The sequence below is a fragment of the Procambarus clarkii genome, chromosome 53 (assembly GCF_040958095.1).
Source record: "Procambarus clarkii isolate CNS0578487 chromosome 53, FALCON_Pclarkii_2.0, whole genome shotgun sequence".
Taxonomy (NCBI): Eukaryota; Metazoa; Arthropoda; class Malacostraca; order Decapoda; family Cambaridae; genus Procambarus; species Procambarus clarkii.
In genome coordinates this window covers 5,123,483-5,142,180 of record NC_091202.1, presented here as the reverse complement: position 1 = coordinate 5,142,180, position 18,698 = coordinate 5,123,483, and the positions used below count along the sequence as shown (strand labels likewise).

General features: G+C 42.1%; 1 protein-coding gene across 1 annotated transcript in view; it reads left to right on the top strand.

Annotated features, from left to right (window-relative positions):
- Nucleotides 1-18,698, top strand: part of LOC123752042 (organic cation transporter-like protein) — a 137,816-nt gene that overhangs the window by 108,331 nt on the left and 10,787 nt on the right. The gene's annotated exons all lie outside the window — the stretch shown is intronic.

Sequence of the window (18,698 nt, the reverse complement as noted above, 5' to 3'; positions counted from 1 at the left end):
CAAGGGAGCTGAGTGTTGTCTGAAAGCAGAGTTAGTTATTATTCTGATAGCAGATTTTTGCTGTGTGATGATGGGCTTAAGGTGGTTTGCAGTGGTAGACCCCCATGCACAGATCCCATAATTAAGATAGGGGTAGATTAGTGCATAATATAGTGAGAGGAGAGCAGAGTTAGGAACATAATATCTGATTTTGGAGAGTATACCAACTGTCTTAGAGACTTTCTTAGTTATGTGTTGAATGTGGGTGCTGAAGTTGAGTCTCTTGTCTAAGAATAGGCCAAGAAACTTGCCATCATTTTTATTACTGATGTTAATGTTGTCTATCTGTAGCTGAATTGCATTTGATGATTTGCTTCCAAATAAGATGTAGTAAGTCTTTTCGATGTTTAATGTTAGTTTGTTCGTTGACATCCATAAGTGGACTTTTTTTAATTCATTATTCACAACATTATTTAGTGTATGTGGGTTGAGGTTTGAGTAGATAAGGGTAGTATCGTCAGCAAACAATATAGGTTTGAGAATATTAGAGACATTAGGCAGATCGTTTATATATATAAGAAATAGAAGAGGTCCTAAGATGCTGCCCTGTGGCACTCCAACGGTAATTGGTAGAGTGGAAGAAGTTGTATCATTGATGGTTACATATTGGTGTCTGTCACTAAGATAGGATCGGATGTAGTCAAGGGCAAGGCCTCGGATTCCATAATGCTGGAGTTTAAGTAAGAGGTAGTTGTGATTAACAGTATCAAAGGCTTTTCTTAGGTCAATGAAGAGTCCAATCGGAAACTCATTTTTGTCAAGGGCTGAGTAGATAATGTCAAGGAAACTAATGATTGCATCATTGGTACTCTTTTGGGACCGGAAGCCAAACTGGCAGGGGCTGAGTATGTCGAATTTTACGAGGTAGGAATAGACCTGTTTGTAAATAATTTTTTCAAATATTTTTGATAGAATGGGTAGATTTGATATTGGTCTATAATTGTTTATGTCCGCCGGATTGCCTCCTTTATGGACTGGCGTTACTCTTGCTTTTTTGAGGATATCAGGGAAGGTGTGACACTCTATAGATTTGTTGAACAGTAGTGCTATGGGTGGGGCAAGGGCATGGGAGGCTCTCTTGTACACAATGGACGGAATTTCACTGGTGTTCCCTGCCTTGGTTTTTAGAGAGTGTATGATGGACACAACATCTGCCGGGCTGATTGGTGAAAGGAGAAGAGAGTTTGGATAGCTGCCTGAGAGATATGTGTTAATATGTGTCTGAGTCTGTGGGATTTTACTGGCAAGATTAGCACCAACCGATGAAAAGAAACTATTAAATTCATTTGCCATTTCTAAATCAGTTGACGGTATATCCCCATCCTTGTAGAGTTTTATTTGGTTATGTGAGTGTTGTTTAGTTCCTAGGATACTAGAGATAGTTTTCCAAGTGTTTTTCATGTTGCCTTTTGCTTCATTGAATCTATTCACATAATATGCAAGTTTTGCCTTTCTTATGATACTGGTAAGCATTGATGAGTACCTTTTAGCTACTTCCTTTGAAACTAGGCCAATCCTAACTTTCTTTTCATATTCATGTTTCTTGTTGATTGAGTTGAGAATGCCACTTGTGAGCCATGGATTGTTTAATCTTTTGTCAGTTACTTGCTTTGTAAGAAGGGGACAATGAAGGTTGTAGAGGCTTAGAGTTTTGGAGAGGAAGAGGTTAGCTAATGAATTTATATCATGGGTATTATTGAATTCAGAATCCCAGTTAATATTGTGAAGTGCCTCTGTAAGATTGTCTAAAGCTGATTCACTGTGTAGCCTAAATGAAAGTTTCTTGCTTTTTGGTGGTGTTATGTCCATGTTCGCTATGAGAAAGGTAGGATAGTGGTCAGTTGTTCTGTCGTAGATTATACCAGATACAAGGGGAGCTGTTATGTTTGTCCATATGTGGTCCAAGGTAGTGGCTGATGTTTGAGTGACTCGGGTAGGTTTGGTGATAGTGGGGATTAGCATACAGGAGTTCATGCTGTTAAGGAAATAGTCAACTTGAGAGCAGTTTTGTTGCCCCAGGTCAATATTAAAGTCTCCTCCCAGAATGATGTGGTTTTTGTTGAGATTGTTGTTTATAATAAGATTCCTTAGGTTGTCTGAGAAAGAAGCTATGTTAGTATTAGGAAATCTATAGATGGCTCCAATAGTCAAAGAGGATTTAAGGGATTTAATTGTAAACTGAGCAAAAGTATATTCACAGTAGTCATCCCTGTCACTAATAACACTGTTGCAGATAAATGTATCTCGGTAATATATAGCTGTGCCACCACCTTTTTTATTAGGCCTACAGTTATGAATGGCTTTATAACCAGCTAAGTTGTAGAGTTGGGTATAGTCTTTATTTAGCCAAGTTTCTGTTAAAATAATGAACGATAGGTTAGTACCTAGTGCTGTGAGTAGTGCATTTAAATCGTCAAAATGTTTACCAAGTGATCTAACATTTTGGTTATAGACTGATAGATAGGTGCTATTTTGGAGTTTGTTTTTAGCCTGGTGTGCTGTGAAATACTTACAATAATGATGATCAATGTGCTGGTTGGTATAGATATGAGACAGAAGATTTTGATCAGGATCAATATCAGTGTGCATAGAGATGCAGAGGGATCACGATACAAGATACACGATAAAGCAAAACACAAGAATAAGAGCAGATACAATAAAATAGTAACAATTTAGAAGTAAAATAAAGATCCAATAGATAGCCAGGGAGGACACAGAAGTTACATACAATAAAACACAAAAAATCAGTAGAGACTGACAATATAAATGTAAAATAAAAAATAATAATCATAAAAAAAAATGATCTTGAAGATAATTAGCTTAGTAATGGTTAATTAACAGGGTAATAAAAAGCCCTAGGTTTAGTGGCAAGGGGATTAACTAAGAACAAATAATTAAGAGTATAAAACAGGCAAAGATGACAAACAAAAAATAAAGTAAAAATTAAAATTAAAATAAAAATAAACACCTTTGGAAAGGAAAGGCAGAGCTTAAGTACACTTTGGTTGTATGTGAGACTACAAATTATGTTCTGGTTATTCAGCTGATATCCCACAGTCATCCAGGAAAGAAGTGAGGTGTGCTTCAGTGGTTATGACATAAGTGGTTATGACATCCAGGAAAGAAGTGAGGTGTGCTTCAGTGGTTATGACATAAGTTTTTCCAGAGTCAGTCTTCCTAGCTATTATTTTACCATCGCGCACAAAACAATGTTTAATAGCAGTGGATCTATTGCGAATTCCACGTAGTTTAAATAAGAGATTTTGTCTGAATCTGGTAAGACATTCGTTCACATAAACCTTGGATTTCCTAGCGACTGCAGCAGTGATAAGGTCTGACTTGCGGGAGCAGCTATCTAACTTCACGCGTATCCTTCTGTTGTTTGCACCAGATGATTTGGTACCCACTCTATAAGCTGACTTAATGTCTCTTGCTTCGATTGAATAATTCAACTTAGTACGCAATTCCTGGATCACGATGGCAGTACAGTCTTCTCTGTCAGTTTCATGGGGAAAATCCTGTGATGAGATGATGACAGAATCAAGGAGCTTAAGTTGGTCTGATTCGTCTTGGGTTGCAGTGTGTTGCTGTTGTAGGGAGTTAAAGTGGTTCTCTAACTTTTGTAACATCTCTTCTTGTTTCTTAGAGGTTTCTGCTGGTTTAAAGTTAGTAACCGAGATCCGAAGAGAGCTTAATTCATGTTCGAGGTGGCCGACTCTGGCAGACAGATCTTGGTTAGCCTTGTGCATTGCCAAAGCATCACTCTGAAGCTTCATTATCAGGTCCGACTGCTCTCGGATTATAGACTTTTGGTCATCATGTATTTGAGTCAATAATCTGAGCCATGGATTATCAGCGGGACGCTTAAAGTCAGTACATGGGGAGGCAGCTCGTTTAAGTTGCTCCATATGGTTACATAACTGTTGTAAGGCTCGAGTCAGTACAGACTCGATTATACAGACTCAGTAAATACTGAGACGTGCTCGGAGGGAGATGGCGAAGCATCTCATAATGAATACCATCGGAGCCCGCCGCCGTAGAACCGCAGAGGGCCAGGGCAGAACGAAGTTCAGAGAGAGAGAAGGGATCATTATAGGGAAGCTGAAGATGAGTGCAGAAATCTAAAGGACGAGACTCAAGGACAGGTTTACGAAGAAGGAAAGATTGGGGAAGATGAAGACCAGAGCTAACAGAAGAAAAGTGGGAACCCAGTTCGGAAGCGACCTGCAACGGGTCCGCCACAAGAGTATCATGGAGGTGAAGGACCGGTGAAACATCGGGAACGAACTTACCCGCTATTTTGCGGATACGCTTCCAGATCTGGGCCAGAGGGGTTTCGGACGTAATTGTTGAGACATAGGATGCCCAACATTCACGTTTAGCCGTACGGATGGCCCTACGGGCCACCGCACTCGCTTTCCGAAAGAAAAGAAAAGAATCGGTCGTCTGCCTACGGCGGTGCTTCTTCCAGGCTGCACGCTTACAGCGGACAGCCCGAGCACAGTCCGCATTCCACCAGGGAACGCACTTCCGTGGACCCCGAGAGGAAGAGCGAGGAATAGAGCGGAGGGCAGCGTCGAAGACAGTGTCATGAAAAAAGGAGGAGAGCGCGAGAGAGGGGCAGAAGGGAGAGGTCAGAGAGAGTAGCACTGAGGGAAAATAGGGTCCAGTCCGCCTTAGCAAACTGCCACCTAGGGAAAGAGAGGGAAGGGCGAAAAGAGAAAAAGGAAACAAGGATGGGGAAATGATCACTTCCATGGAGGTCATCAAGAACCTGCCACGTGAAATCTAAGTAAAGAGAAGAAGAGCAGAGAGAAAGATCAAGACAAGAAAGGGTGCGAGTTCGAGAGTCCAAATGAGTGGGCTCACCAGAATTCAGAAGAGACAGGGAAGAAGAGAGGAGAAACGGCTCAAGGAGGCGACCCCGGGTATTCGTCAGAACGTCACCCCAAAGAGAATGACGACAATTGAAGTCACCCAGCAGGAGCACAGGCTCCGGCAAAGAGTCTAGGAGGTGTTTCAAATCAGGAAGAGAGAGCGGGACACTCGGGGGGAGATAAATGGAACAAACTGTGTACCATTTCCCCACAAAGATACGAGCAGCAGAACAATGGAGAGGCGAAGGAAAAAGTAAAGGAACAAAGGGAACATCAGCCCGAATCAAGAGAGCAGAAGAATAAGAAGCCCCAGCAATGGCTGGGGGGGGGGAGAGAAAGGAATAGCCACGAAAACGACCAGGACGAGCACCAAGCATTGGCTCCTGGAGACAGACACAAAGGGGCGAAAACCGCGAAATCAGAAGTTGGAGTTCGAGGAAATTGGCGTAATAACCTCGAACGTTCCATTGAAGAATGGACAACGACGAGAAGAGAAAGGACAAAAACAGAGAACAAGGAAGAAACAAAGGCGAAAGACCAACAGAGCACGTTAAAGAATATCAGGGTCGGGTTCAGGGTCAGCAAAGTCAGGGTTAGGGGGCATGGGTAAACTGAGCAAAGACGGAGGGAAGGAAACGGGAGAACAGATCAGAGGTGGGCGGGCAGGGTCCGGAGGAGGAGGAGGAGGAGGAAGAGGAGGAGACAACGGAGAGGAGCAGTCAAGGACAGCAGCAGGAAGAGGGGGAGTAGAAAGAGGGGAGCGCACCCCAGCAAGAGCAGCAACCGAAAGGGAAGCAGGGGCCAAAGAAACCTCCATAGCAGGAACAAGGGGCGCAAGCACTGAAACGGGAGGGGAAGGAGCAACAGAGCCAGAAGGAGGAGCTGAGGAAGAAAGCGAAGCCTTCTTACCCGCCAGGGAAGAGGAAGGAGAGGAGCCAGGCTTACGCTTCTGACTGAAAGAGACCGGTGTCCCAGCAACTACATACCGGGCAACGGATTCCAGTGTCTCAACAGGAGAAGCCGAACGAGAGCACACACGACGGCCGTTAGGAGAGCGATGGACATCCGCCCGCACCGACAGGCGGTGGGGAGAGCCGATAGATGGAGGAAGAGGATGGGAAGGAGGATCGGAGGGGGACGAGGAAGAAGACACAGAAGACACGACAGACCGGGTAGAAGGAAGGGGAACCCCAGACAGAGGACCAGGAGGAGGATCCTTCGGGAGAGAACCCAAAGGGACAGAGGAGGGGGCAGTGGGCGCATCAGGGTCCAAGGCCCGGAAACGGTTGTGAGTCTGAGGAAGGCGGGAAGAACGAGGAGAGGAAGAGCGCAACACGCGAGCATAAGAGATATTAGCATAAGGCGGGAGCCGACGAACCTGGCGCCTCGCCTCAGGAAAAGATAAACGCTCCCGGTGCTTCAAGTTGAGGACGGCTGCCTCAAGCTTGTAATGGACACACGCACGGGAGAAGGTAGGATGGGCCTCACCGCAGTTGAGGCAACGAGCCAGGGGAGAAGCGCACTCCGACTTAGAGTGACCTTCGCCACCACACAAAGGACAGAGAGAGACAGTCCCGGAGCAGCGGAGGGCACCATGCCCAAACCTCCAGCACTTGTTGCAGAGCCGAGGAGAAGGAATGTACTCCTGGACAGAGCACCTGGCACCAGCAAGAATGACAGAGGGTGGAAGGGTCCTACCATCAAAGGTAATCTTCACAACCCGGAGGGGTTGACGGCGACTACCACGAGGGGGACGAGTAAACGTGTCCACCTGGAGAATAGAATGGCCCTGGGCAGCGAGGATATGTCGAATATCGTCGTGGCAGTCGCGCAGGTCCCGAACACCGGTCGCAACATGGGGCGGGAGCAAAATAGTGCCAACACTGGCATTCAACTGAGCGTTCTTCGAGACCCGAACGGGGGTCTCGCCAAGGCAGGATAAGGCAGCCAAGCGGGAAGCAGCATCCTGAGAAGGAGCAGCAACGACACGTGTACCGAGACGATTGGGGTTGAAAGTAATGGAGGCATCCACGGAATCAATGAGATGTCGATGGAGGGAGAAATCGTCAGGAGGCGCAGAATCAAGAGGGAGGAGATCAAAATATTTGGCCCACGAAGCGGGACCAAACAAGGCTTGATAGGTAGCAGAACTGGAAGGAATCGAGCGAGGGCGGCCGTGACGAGGACGGCGGTGAGAACCCCCAGAGAGGGGTTAAAAGGCGCAGTAGTTACAACTAGAGAAGGAGCCGCGCCAGGGGACGAGGTAGTCACCACTGGGGGCTTGGGGCTCGACCCAACCACAGAGGAGGGAGGGGAGCCAGAGGAAGGAGTCAGAGAGGCCAAAGGAGGAGCAAGGTCGGGGCCCAATGCAGCGGAGGCTACAGAGCCCGGTCTTCCAATACGGACCGACTCGGGGGCTTGGTCGCCCACCCCACGAGCCTGAGAAGGTAAACCAGAAGAAGCCGAAACAGGGGTTATCATCTTGACGAAAAGACGAATTCACTCACGAATGTGCCCCCACACCCACCATGGAGCCACAATTAGAGGCAGGACACCCAACAAGAAGCTATCGCCGATCTTGTCGGGGCCTCCTAGGGGTGCGTCGCGAGTATACGCCCCACAAACGCCACCTTAAGAAACCGACAGTCCGTCGAGATCGGGTTCAGTGACGAAGTGGGGATTGACAATAAAAGGTTCCCCTCGCTCTCGACGTCGGGTAATGCAGTTCTACGGGTGCAAGAGTATGCCTCCTCAAGCACCCGGGCGTCAAAATAGAAGAAGTCCAAGGGAAGAACCAGAACGAGCAAAAGGTCGGCAGGAAACGGCAAGCAGATAGGAGAAGAGGGGGGAGAAAAACGAAACAGAAGGAAAAGGAAAAGATGCCCAGCAGAATTGGAGAGGACGGCAGCAGGATCACAAGGCTAGAAAAGAACAGAGGACTGTCCCAAGGAGCATCACACTCCGGCAGCCGCCCACTAAGCCCACACACGGCGACAACGAGCTGAGCGGGGAGGGGGTTACGTCCTCTAATTACTCAACACAAAGCTGCTATTAGGACAATATCCAACTCTGGCCCCAGACATCACTCGGTACCCCTACTCAAATCTCTGAATATGTTAGACATTAAGTCACTGCACATTCTCTCATGTGTATTATACATATATAAAACGCTAAACTATAATGCCAATCCTGATCTCAAAAGCTTCATAGAAGGTTGTAACAGAACCCATGAGCACCACACCAGAAATAAATACAGTTTTGATATTCCTAGAGTACGACTTAATCAAACTAGAAATGCTCTACAAATCAAGGGGCCCAGAATGTGGAATGACCTTCCCAACCATGTTAAAGACTGTACCTCTCTCAACCAGTTTAAGTTAAAAACGAAGCCATACCTAATAAATTCCCTGTAACCTACCTTACCCTTCTATTGTCAACCAATGTCTGTTTTTTTTTAAAGAGCGCTGTTTGTCGACATAATTGTATTTGTTCTGCTTTTTCATCTATGTTTTCATTTCTTGTTTTCATTCTTCTCATTATGTTCAATTAGTATTAAGCTTGTCATTTAAGTTTATCATGCCCGAAACGCTTTGCGTAATAGTGGCTTTAGGCATTGTATGTACTAGCTCTACCTATAAGTCAACCAATCTTTGTAAAAATTTATTGTATGTATGTACCTTACCTAAATAAACATTTTATTTTATTTTATTTATTTTAAAAATACAAATACCCGGAGGTGCGTTGCGCAAACCAGACGTGAGCCTGCAGGCGCGTTGTGCAGTTTAAGGGTTAATTACAGTTGCAGAAAGATGAGGGTGGAGGTGGAGACAGTCACTGTGTGCTCCACTATACACTCTTATTTGATATAAATGTTCTAGGAATTTTCCTTGTAGATATTGTCCAGGTACTCCCCCAATTCTAGAGAGTGCTGCTGATTGTGCTGCTTTTTCAGCCATGTTCCCCCCTTTTTATCTCTTTTTTTTTATTTGTTCTCAACTCATTTTATTCATTATGCTCAATTAGTATTAAGCTTTAGTCATTTAAGTTTTTCATGCCTGAAACGCTTTGCGTAATAGTGGCTTTAGGCATTGTATGTACTAGCCCTATCTATAAATCCATCACTCTTTGTAAAATCTCTTGTATGTACCTTACCTAAATAGACATTTGATTTGATTTGATTTGATTTGAGTGTTCACTGGTGATAAAGATAATTAGATAAGGTGTCCTGAGCTAAGTAATGTTCGCTAAGGCTCCGTCACTGTTGTTCACTCCTTTGTAAACAAACGTGTTCTGGCCACGGGATGTGGTGGGCGCTTCTCTCCCAGCCATCGCCCCCCCCCCCCCATGCTCCCTGAGCACAGTAGCCTTCTATGAATATTGATTAATTATTTTTACTGTCTAGACTTATGATTGAGATAAGATGTGATTATAATATTATTAGATATAGGATATAAAGATTATAAGTAGTACTTGCTAGCACTACTGATTCTTATTAAGGATTCGATTTATAATCCCTACTGGAAATCGAATCATGTTCCAAAAGTTTTGTAATTAAGAAATCCTTCTAGAAGCTTCTGGATCCTTGGGAGAACATGCACAAAGTCACGTAGGCACCTATAGGGCTCCCTATGGTGTATGTGATCCTAGTGGCATTGTCATCTAGGATCAAGATGTATAATGAATCTATAATGATTCGGATATGATTTTGATATGATATAGAAATATTACATTTCTCAGATGATAATATAGATATGGTGGGTAAAATTTCCTACATCTTCCAGAGAGAGAGAACTGTCACAGAGTCCAATACTAAGGACAATAGTAACCATATGTATTTCTTTACTCTCCATTGGATTGATAATATAAGTGTAAATTTTGCTTGCACTTTTGTGCGGCTGTCAGTTGTGGACGATTGTGTCTCTTAGGAGTCTGTGGGTCATGTGGAGTTAGATGTTCTGGAGGTCTCTCAGGATCTAACTGCAGCTGGCTCACTGATTCCATGCGGATGAGTTTGTCCAATGTCTTGAGGGAAGTTGTTTCTTTAGACAGGATTTTGACTATTCTCAAAATCCCCTGGCTATCTGGATGGATTGAGACAACTTTACCTTATAGCCAGTCAGCCCTAGGGCCATCACTGTCCACCAAGACAATATCACCAGGCTGGAGATTAGATATATTATGTGGGACATTGGCCTCATAGTGATGTTCTCGTAGAGATGTAAGATATTCTTTTGTCCAAACATCATTCCATTTTTGGATTATGCTGGACAGATGCTTATACCCCTGAACTCGCTCTGACCCACATATGAGGGATCTCTGATCTCATCATCCACTAGAGATGGTACCGGAGTCAGAAGTCTTCCATACATTAGGTGGGCAGGACTTAATGGCTCATGTTGAGTAGGATCATCAGACAAGTAAATCAACGACCAGTTATTCACCCTTGATTTTATTTCCGTGATTACTGTCTGGAGTTCCTGAAGATTGATTTTCTGACGGTGTAGAGATTTTCTCAAGGATATTTTGACAGTTCCTATTAACCATTCATAAAACAACCCGTCCTCTTAAAAATAACGTCACTTTTCGCTCGTATGCGCACTATGGCCAAATTTGGACGTAATTTGAAATTAAATCGACTCACAAAAGTGACGTTCTGTTCCGTTTTCTATTTGAGTCGTCCGGCTTATGCGCAGAGGTTATGAGAGGACACTTTAAATTAATGTTTTTCATAACGTTTTGAAACTTTATGAGAATTTCTTGCCCACCTAACCTATCAGAGGACCCTTAACTTACTGTTGTTGAAAAAAAAAATCCCAAATTTATTTTCATTTTTTTTTTCATTTCCAAATTATGTCCAAATTCGGCCATACAGGTAAACGGCCAAAAGCGACGTTCTTTTTAAGAGGACAGGTTGCATAAAATCCTCCTTGCCATGTGGCTCTCGGAGGGATAAATTTCCATCTGCAATGATGCTGTTCCAGTGTGGAAGTAACTGCAGGATGGGAACAGATTTCCCATAGACATGCTTCTCCAGCAACCAAGTTAGCTCTGTTATCTCAAATCATCAGCTTAGGGCATGATCGGTGTGCTGCGAATCTGCGGAAAGCTTGTATAAATGATTGAGCTGTCATATCGGGATTTACCTCTAGAAGTACTGCCCTGGTGGTAGCACAAGTGAACAGACAGATGTATGCCTTGATACGTTGCTTATCTGTTATCCCTGTTAGATATATTGCTCCTGTATAATCTACTCCTGTCGTTTCGAAAGGGTGTAGATGGACCACTCGTTCCTTTGGTAGGGGTGGTGGCCCTGGATAAGAGCAAGTTCTTGCATCGTACCTTCGGCATATCATGCAATTCTTTAAGATTGATTTGACTGACTGTCTTCCCTGAAGAATCCAGTACTGCTGTCTGATATGTGTGAGTGTGTCTAACACTCCTCCATGTTTGATGATTTGTTGATGTGTATGTAACACAATCATCCTTGTAATCCAATGATTATTTGGTAAAAGCCATGGATGCACGGTATCTAGATTGATATCTACGTGTTTAAGTCTCCCTCCATAACACAGAATATTGTGATTTTCTTGGTCTATCCACAGACCAAGATTGTGTTTTAACTTATGCAGAAGATTTTCATAGTTATTCCCATAAGTTTCTCTCTGGGCTTGTCTTACCCAATAGATAAGTGCATCTGGAAAAGTGTATTTTATACCTCTTTTCCTGAGATAATGAAACACGTTCTGTATTACATTGATTAATTTGATGAGCGAGGAGTAACGAGTACAATCCAAGACTGATATTTGAGCTTGCTGCCTGGTGGTAGTTATGGTTTGTGTTGTGATGACGTGTGGCTTTTGTTCCCGCCAACTACCATTCACTAACCATCGAGGTCCATGAAACCAAATATCTGCCATTACAAACTGTTTAAACATTATACCTCTTGGTAAGAGATCAGCTGGATTATCTTTGTTGGTACATGCAACAATTGAAAGCCTGCGGAAATTTCTTTAATTTCCAAGACGCAATTTTTTACATATGGAGTCGGACAGTTGTCGTTTCGTACCCATTGTAAGACAGCTTCATTGTCAGATCATATAATGACATCTTTGATGTTCATGGTAGACAAGACTTGTTTGATATGCACAGCTAAGCGTGTGCCAGTTAGCAATGCAGTTAGTTCCATCTGAGGCAAAGTCCTCTTTTTTAATGGAGTGACTCTGGCCTTAGAGGTGATAAGGTATGATTGATGGGAAGTCACTAAGTAAGCACAAGCTCCAAAAGCTTTGGCTGACGAGTCTGCGAATACATGTAGTGATACTTCATCATTTTCCTCGACTATGTGTCTCGGAAAGATTATCTTTTCGACTAAAGTTTGTTCTTGAGCCACTTCCATCCAAGCTTTTTGTAACTGGAGTAGTATTGGATCATCCCAACCAACTTTAGTCTTACAAGCTTCTTGCACCAATAAACGCCACTTGATAGTTAAAGGATTTAGTAGACCAAGTGGGGTCAAATACTTTGCTAACTTGTGAAAGCAAATACCTTTTTGTACCAATGCAATAATTTACTGGTACAGATTTTATTGATATTGTGTCCGAGATTAGATCCCATTCCATACCTAACACCTTTTGTGTTTCTGGTACATGATATTCAGGGTAATCTCTTCCTATTTGATTATTCAATATTGCATTATTAGAGGCCCAAGATTGTAGTGGCATGTTGGCACCTTGTAGCTCCTTGTTGGCCTCTTGATATAATTGTAACAGTTCAGTAGTACTGTTAACTTTCCCTGTGGGAAATTTTTACCCACCATATCTAATTATCATCTAAGAAATGTATAATTTCTATATCATTTCTATATCATATCTATATCATATCTATATCATATCCAAATCATATCCAAATCATATCTGAATCATAATAGATTCATTATACAGCTTGATCCTAGATGACAGTGCCACTTGGATCATGTACGCCATAGGGCCCTATAGATGCCTACGTGACTTTGTGCATGATCTCTTAAGGATCCAGAAGCTTCTAGAAGGATTTCTTAATTAAAAAACTATTGGAACATTAATCGCTTCCGGTAGGGATTATAAATTGAATCCTTAATAAGAATCAGTGGTATTATCAAGTGCTACTTATAATATTTAAATCCTATATCTAATTATATTATAATCACATCTTATCTCAATCATAAGTCTAGACAGTAAAAATAATCACTCAATATTCATAGAAGGTTACCGTGCTCAGGAAGCATGGGGGGGCGATGGCTGGGAGAGAAGTGCCCAACACATCCCGTGGCACTACGCGTTTGTTTACAACACAGTGAACAAGTGTGACGGATCCTTAGCGAACATTATGTGGCTTAGGACACCTTATCTAATTATCTTTATCACTAGTGAATACTCTCTAGAACTGGGGGAGTACAATGTATCTACAAGGAATATCCCTAGAACATTTATATCTATAAGTGTAGAGTGGAGCACACAGTGACTTGGCTCCACCTTCACCATCAACCCTCATCTTTTGCAACGCAGTTAAAGAAAAATCACGTAGCAACGCTACTAGTACATCATACAGCAAAGCTGTTAGTTATAAAATAACATGCCTAAACTCACGACAAGAGAGTTATCCCGTCTGGCACACCTTGTCAGACAGGCACACCGGCATTCAGAGAAGTATATTGCATGTTACTAGTGTATTAATTGGCCAATTGTATGCTTGTGTAACTTTAATACACTAATTAAGTCTGTCAGTCGGTTATAAAGCGAGGCAACGCCTCATACCTCAGTAAGTTTATTAATATTGTAGGGCAGCAATTTATTTATTTATTTATTTATTTATATATATACAAGAAGGTACATTGGGTTTGTGAGAATACATTGGATAGTCCAGTATTTACATTCTTGTAAAGCCACTAGTACGCGCAGCGTTTCGGGCAGGTCCTTAATCTAGCAGATAATTTTAAGTAGGTAATTTCAATCAGAATTGATAAATGATAAAGATACATTACAAGAGAAAAATGAGATGAGAGAGATAAGTAAGTATATTAAAGCACATTGTTATATTAAAGCTCTGATTGATTACATTGACAGCTTGATTAGTAATTTAAACAAGATTAATAGACACCATACAGCAGATTGACAGCACATATAAGACAGCAATGATCACAATGCTAAAGATGTTAAGAATGGGTACATAAAGATTGGGAGACTGGGTAGCAAAAGATACAGATAAACAAGATTTATAAACACCATACAACAGATTGGCATCACATATAAGCAATAGAATCTTTATCCAAGCACTAGACCTGATGAGTGTCTATTATGTGAGAAAAGATTCAACCGCAATAAGTAAATAAGACCTCATGAGTGTCCATTGTGTTGGAAGAGATTCAGTCGGGCTGACTGTATCTAATCATATAAATTGAATATAAATACATTGCATATATACTTGAATATATAAATTAAGTTAATAAGTTAAGTTAATAAATAATTAATAAGTTAAGTTAAAAGCCATTCATAACTGCAGGCCTAACAAAAAATGTGGCGGTACAGCAATATATTACAAAGATACCTTCATTTGCAATAGTGTCATTAGTGATAGAGACGACTATTGTGAATATACCTTTGCCAAGTTCTCCAGTAAATCCCTTAAATCCTCCCTGATAATCGGTGCCATCTATAGATTTCCTAATACCAACATAGCTTTATTCTCTGACAATGTAATGAATCTTATCATAAATAACAATCTCAACAAAAATCACATTATTCTGGGAGGTGATTTCAATATTGACCTGGGTCTTCAAAACAACCCTCAAGTTGACTATTTCCGTAACAGCATGCACTCCTGTATGCTTATCTCCACAATCACCAAGCCCACCCGAGTCACTCAAACATCTGCCACTACCCTGGATCACCTATGGACTAATATAACAGCTCCCCTTACATCTGGGGTAATTTATGACAGAACAACTGACCACTATCCTACTTTCCTCATAGCAAACATTGACACATCACCACCAGAAACCAAAAAACTTTCATTCAGGCTACATAGTGAATCTGCTTTAGGCAATCTCTCTAATGCACTTCACAATATTAACTGGGAATCTGAATTTAATAATTCACAGGATATAAATTCATCAACTAACCTCTTTCTCTCCAAAACTCTAAGCCTCTACAACACTCACTGTCCCCTCCTTACCAAACAAGTAACTGATAAAAGAAAAAATAACCTGTGGATCACAAGTGGCATAATTAAATCAATCAACAAAAAACATGAATACGAAAAGAAATTTAGGAGCGGCCTAATTTCAATGGAAGTAGTTAAAAGGTACTCATCAGTGCTTACCAGTATCATAAGAAAAGCAAAACTTTCATATTATGAGACTAGATTCAAAGAAGCAAAAGGCAACATGAAAAGCACATGGAATACCATCTCTAACATCCTGGTAACTAAACAACACTCCCACAACCAGATAACACTCTCTAAGGATGGCCTTATACTGTCATCTGACTTAGAAATGGCGAATGAATTTAATAGCTTCTTTTCATCGATTGGTGCTAACCTTGCAAGTAAAATCCCACAGACTCAGACACATATCAACACATATCTCTCAGGCAGCTATCCAAACTCTCTTCTCCTCTCACCAGTCAGCCCGTCAGATGTTGTGTCCATCATACACTCACTAAAAACCAAAGCTGGGAACATCAGTGAAATCCCATCCATTGTATACAAGAGCGCCTCCCATGCCCTTGCACCACCTATAGCTCTGCTGTTCAACAAATCCCTTGAGTGTCATACCTTCCCTGATATCCTTAAAAATGCAAGAGTAACGCCAGTTCATAAAGGAGGTAATCCGTCAGACATAAACAACTACAGACCAATATCGAACCTACCCATACTATCAAAAATATTTGAAAAAATTATCTACAAACAGCTCTACTCCTATCTCGTAAAATTCGACATTCTTAGCCCCTGTCAGTTTGGCTTCCGCTCTCAAAAGAGTACCAACGATGCAATTATTAGTCTCCTTGATATTATTTACTCTGCCCTTGACAAAAATGAGTTTCCAATTGGACTCTTCATTGACCTGAGAAAGGCCTTTGATACTGTTAATCACGATTACCTCTTATGTAAACTCCATCATTATGGAATCCGAGGCCATGCACTGGACTATATCCAATCCTATCTTAGTGATAGACACCAATGTGTAGCCATCAATAATATAATCTCTCCCATTCTACCAATAACCGTTGGAGTGAATCAGGGCAGCATCTTCGGACCCCTACTATTTCTTATATACTTTAATGATCTGCCTAATGTCTCTAACATTCTGAAACCTATTTTGTTTGCTGATGAAATCAGCAAACAATTAGTTTGCTGTTTAATTAAGAAATCCTTCTAGAAGCTTCTGGATCCTTGAGAGATCATGCACAAAGTCACATAGGCACCTATAGGGCCCCTATGGTGTACGTGATCCTAGTGGCATTGTCATCTAGGATCAAGATGTATAATGAATCTATCATGATTTTGGTATGATTTAGATATGATATAGAAATAATACATTTCTTAGATGATAATATAGATATGGTGGGTAAAATTTCCCACAGTAAAAGCTGAATATTAAAAGGAAGACACAACAAGAATAGGGGTTAATAATTTATAACTAATAATTAAAACATTAAAACACTACCACCACCTTCCCAAACATACATGAATGTGTCAAAATTATTGTTTCCCCAGGAAGGAAGTGACCAATAATCATGGAACTGAAAGGGGACAAGGGGCAAGGGGCAGGGGATCGTATTCCAGGGACCTGCCCGAAACGCTACGCGTACTAGTGGCTGTACAAGAATGTAACAACTCTTGTATATATCTCAAAAAAAAAAAATCCTTTTGGATTAATACTGTAATCTTACTGAACTGAAAGGGAGATTCAAGAGCGACTTTAATATTCATAAGATGGAGGAGACACGGGAACATTCCAAGTCAACACATATTAGAATGACAAAGTAGAAAAATATATCAATAAAAAGGGGAAATAACTGAATACCATTGGACAAATTACACCCTTTATTATTATTGAACATGTAAATTAAAATCAAATTGAACATATATCCTACTCTATTATCCCTAAAGAGGCAATATGGATATCTACTGAGGACATGAATACTCAAGTGCACAATACCTTAAAACCGCACTGAGGCCAAGATGTTGATGGCTTGCCTCCCACAGGTCAAGGGGACCTGTACCCCTCTAAGCTCCAGGACACACTAACTTCAATTCTCTTAAACTACCCCTGGGAGACCTATAATTTTCCTCTGGAGCTTGGCTCTGGCTAGGAGCACCAATCAATTCAAAGCAAAGCTGGAATATACTGAGGCTGAACCAATGGGTGACAAGGCCCTACCCTGGGGGACTCTGCCTTTCAAAGCTCAACCAATGAATACAGAGTGTCCCTCTTAGGCCAGCCAAAACTCTTGACTTAGCTCTGCCCCCTAGGCTCCTTGGACATAGGTCTGTTCTAAAAGTTTTGTTTTACTCCCGTAGAATCATGAACCGTTCCCACGCTCCAACAGGAAACCCAAACCGTTGTATGGCTCCCAGCTCCCTCACTCGAAACTTTAGAATTACGGTAATTCGTCACTGTTCTTAAAACTGTCAAATGGTTAGTGTCGAAGGCAGGAGGAGAAGGAAAACGGGTTGGAAAAAGGGGATTGGAAATGACTGGGAGACAAATGATTTGGAAAGATTGGAGACATAGGGATTGGGGAACAAGTGACTTGACCACCTGCCTAAGGAGTAATTTGACTCTGGTAAGAAGGGAAACGGCCAGCAGGGAGGGGGGAGAATGACCAGAGGGTCGGACTGACATATGGGAGGGATGGACAAGGGAGGGGAGGCAAGCGAGGGAAGGGAAGGGGAAGAGGAAAGAGTTATGGTCTGCACATACCATTATACCTGTGACCGGTAAAACTATGCTTTTCTTGAAAAACAGCGCCATTTGTTGCATGTAAGAGCAACGCACATGCTATACTAAATATGTTACAATTACATTTCAATATTTATGATTGCATTGATAAATTGAATTTTCATAGATTTTGATTTATTTTCATTTTAATTTAATTATTTTGTGTGAATTGCACTGGAATTGATTGAGCTGTGTTGTTTACTATACCGTTCATTTCACGAATATAGTTTATTTTTTTTATTTTTTCATATTTTCATTTCATTTTTTAGCAGTTTTTCTTATATTTCAGTGATGGGAACATCAAATCACTTGATGTTCCCAATTTTCTGATGGGAACATCAGACCATTTGGGATGGCATCGGACGAGGGAGTGGGGAAAGGTGGGGATGACAAGGGGACGGAAGTGAGAGATGGTGGGGAAGGACAAGGGGACAGGGGAGTTTGGAATGGTGGAGACGAGGGGATGAAAGAATGGAGAATGGTGGGGAGGACAAAGGGATAGGGGAGTGAGGCATGGTGGGAAGGAAGAGGAGATGATGGAGTGGGGAATAGTGGGGAGGACCAGGGGACAGGGAAGTGGGGAATAGTTGGGGGGGCCGAGGAGACAGGTGAGGGAGGAATGGTGGGGAGGACTGGGGGACAGGGAAGGTTGCTGTGGCTCAGCAACGCACTTGCATTGCTGAGCCACAGCAACGCATGGCCGGGTACTGCTAGTTCTCAATAAACGTGATGCCAAGAAACCCTAACACGAGTAAGTTAGGTCGTTTTAAGAATCCATTCCCATCTTGTGGGCCAGTTACAAA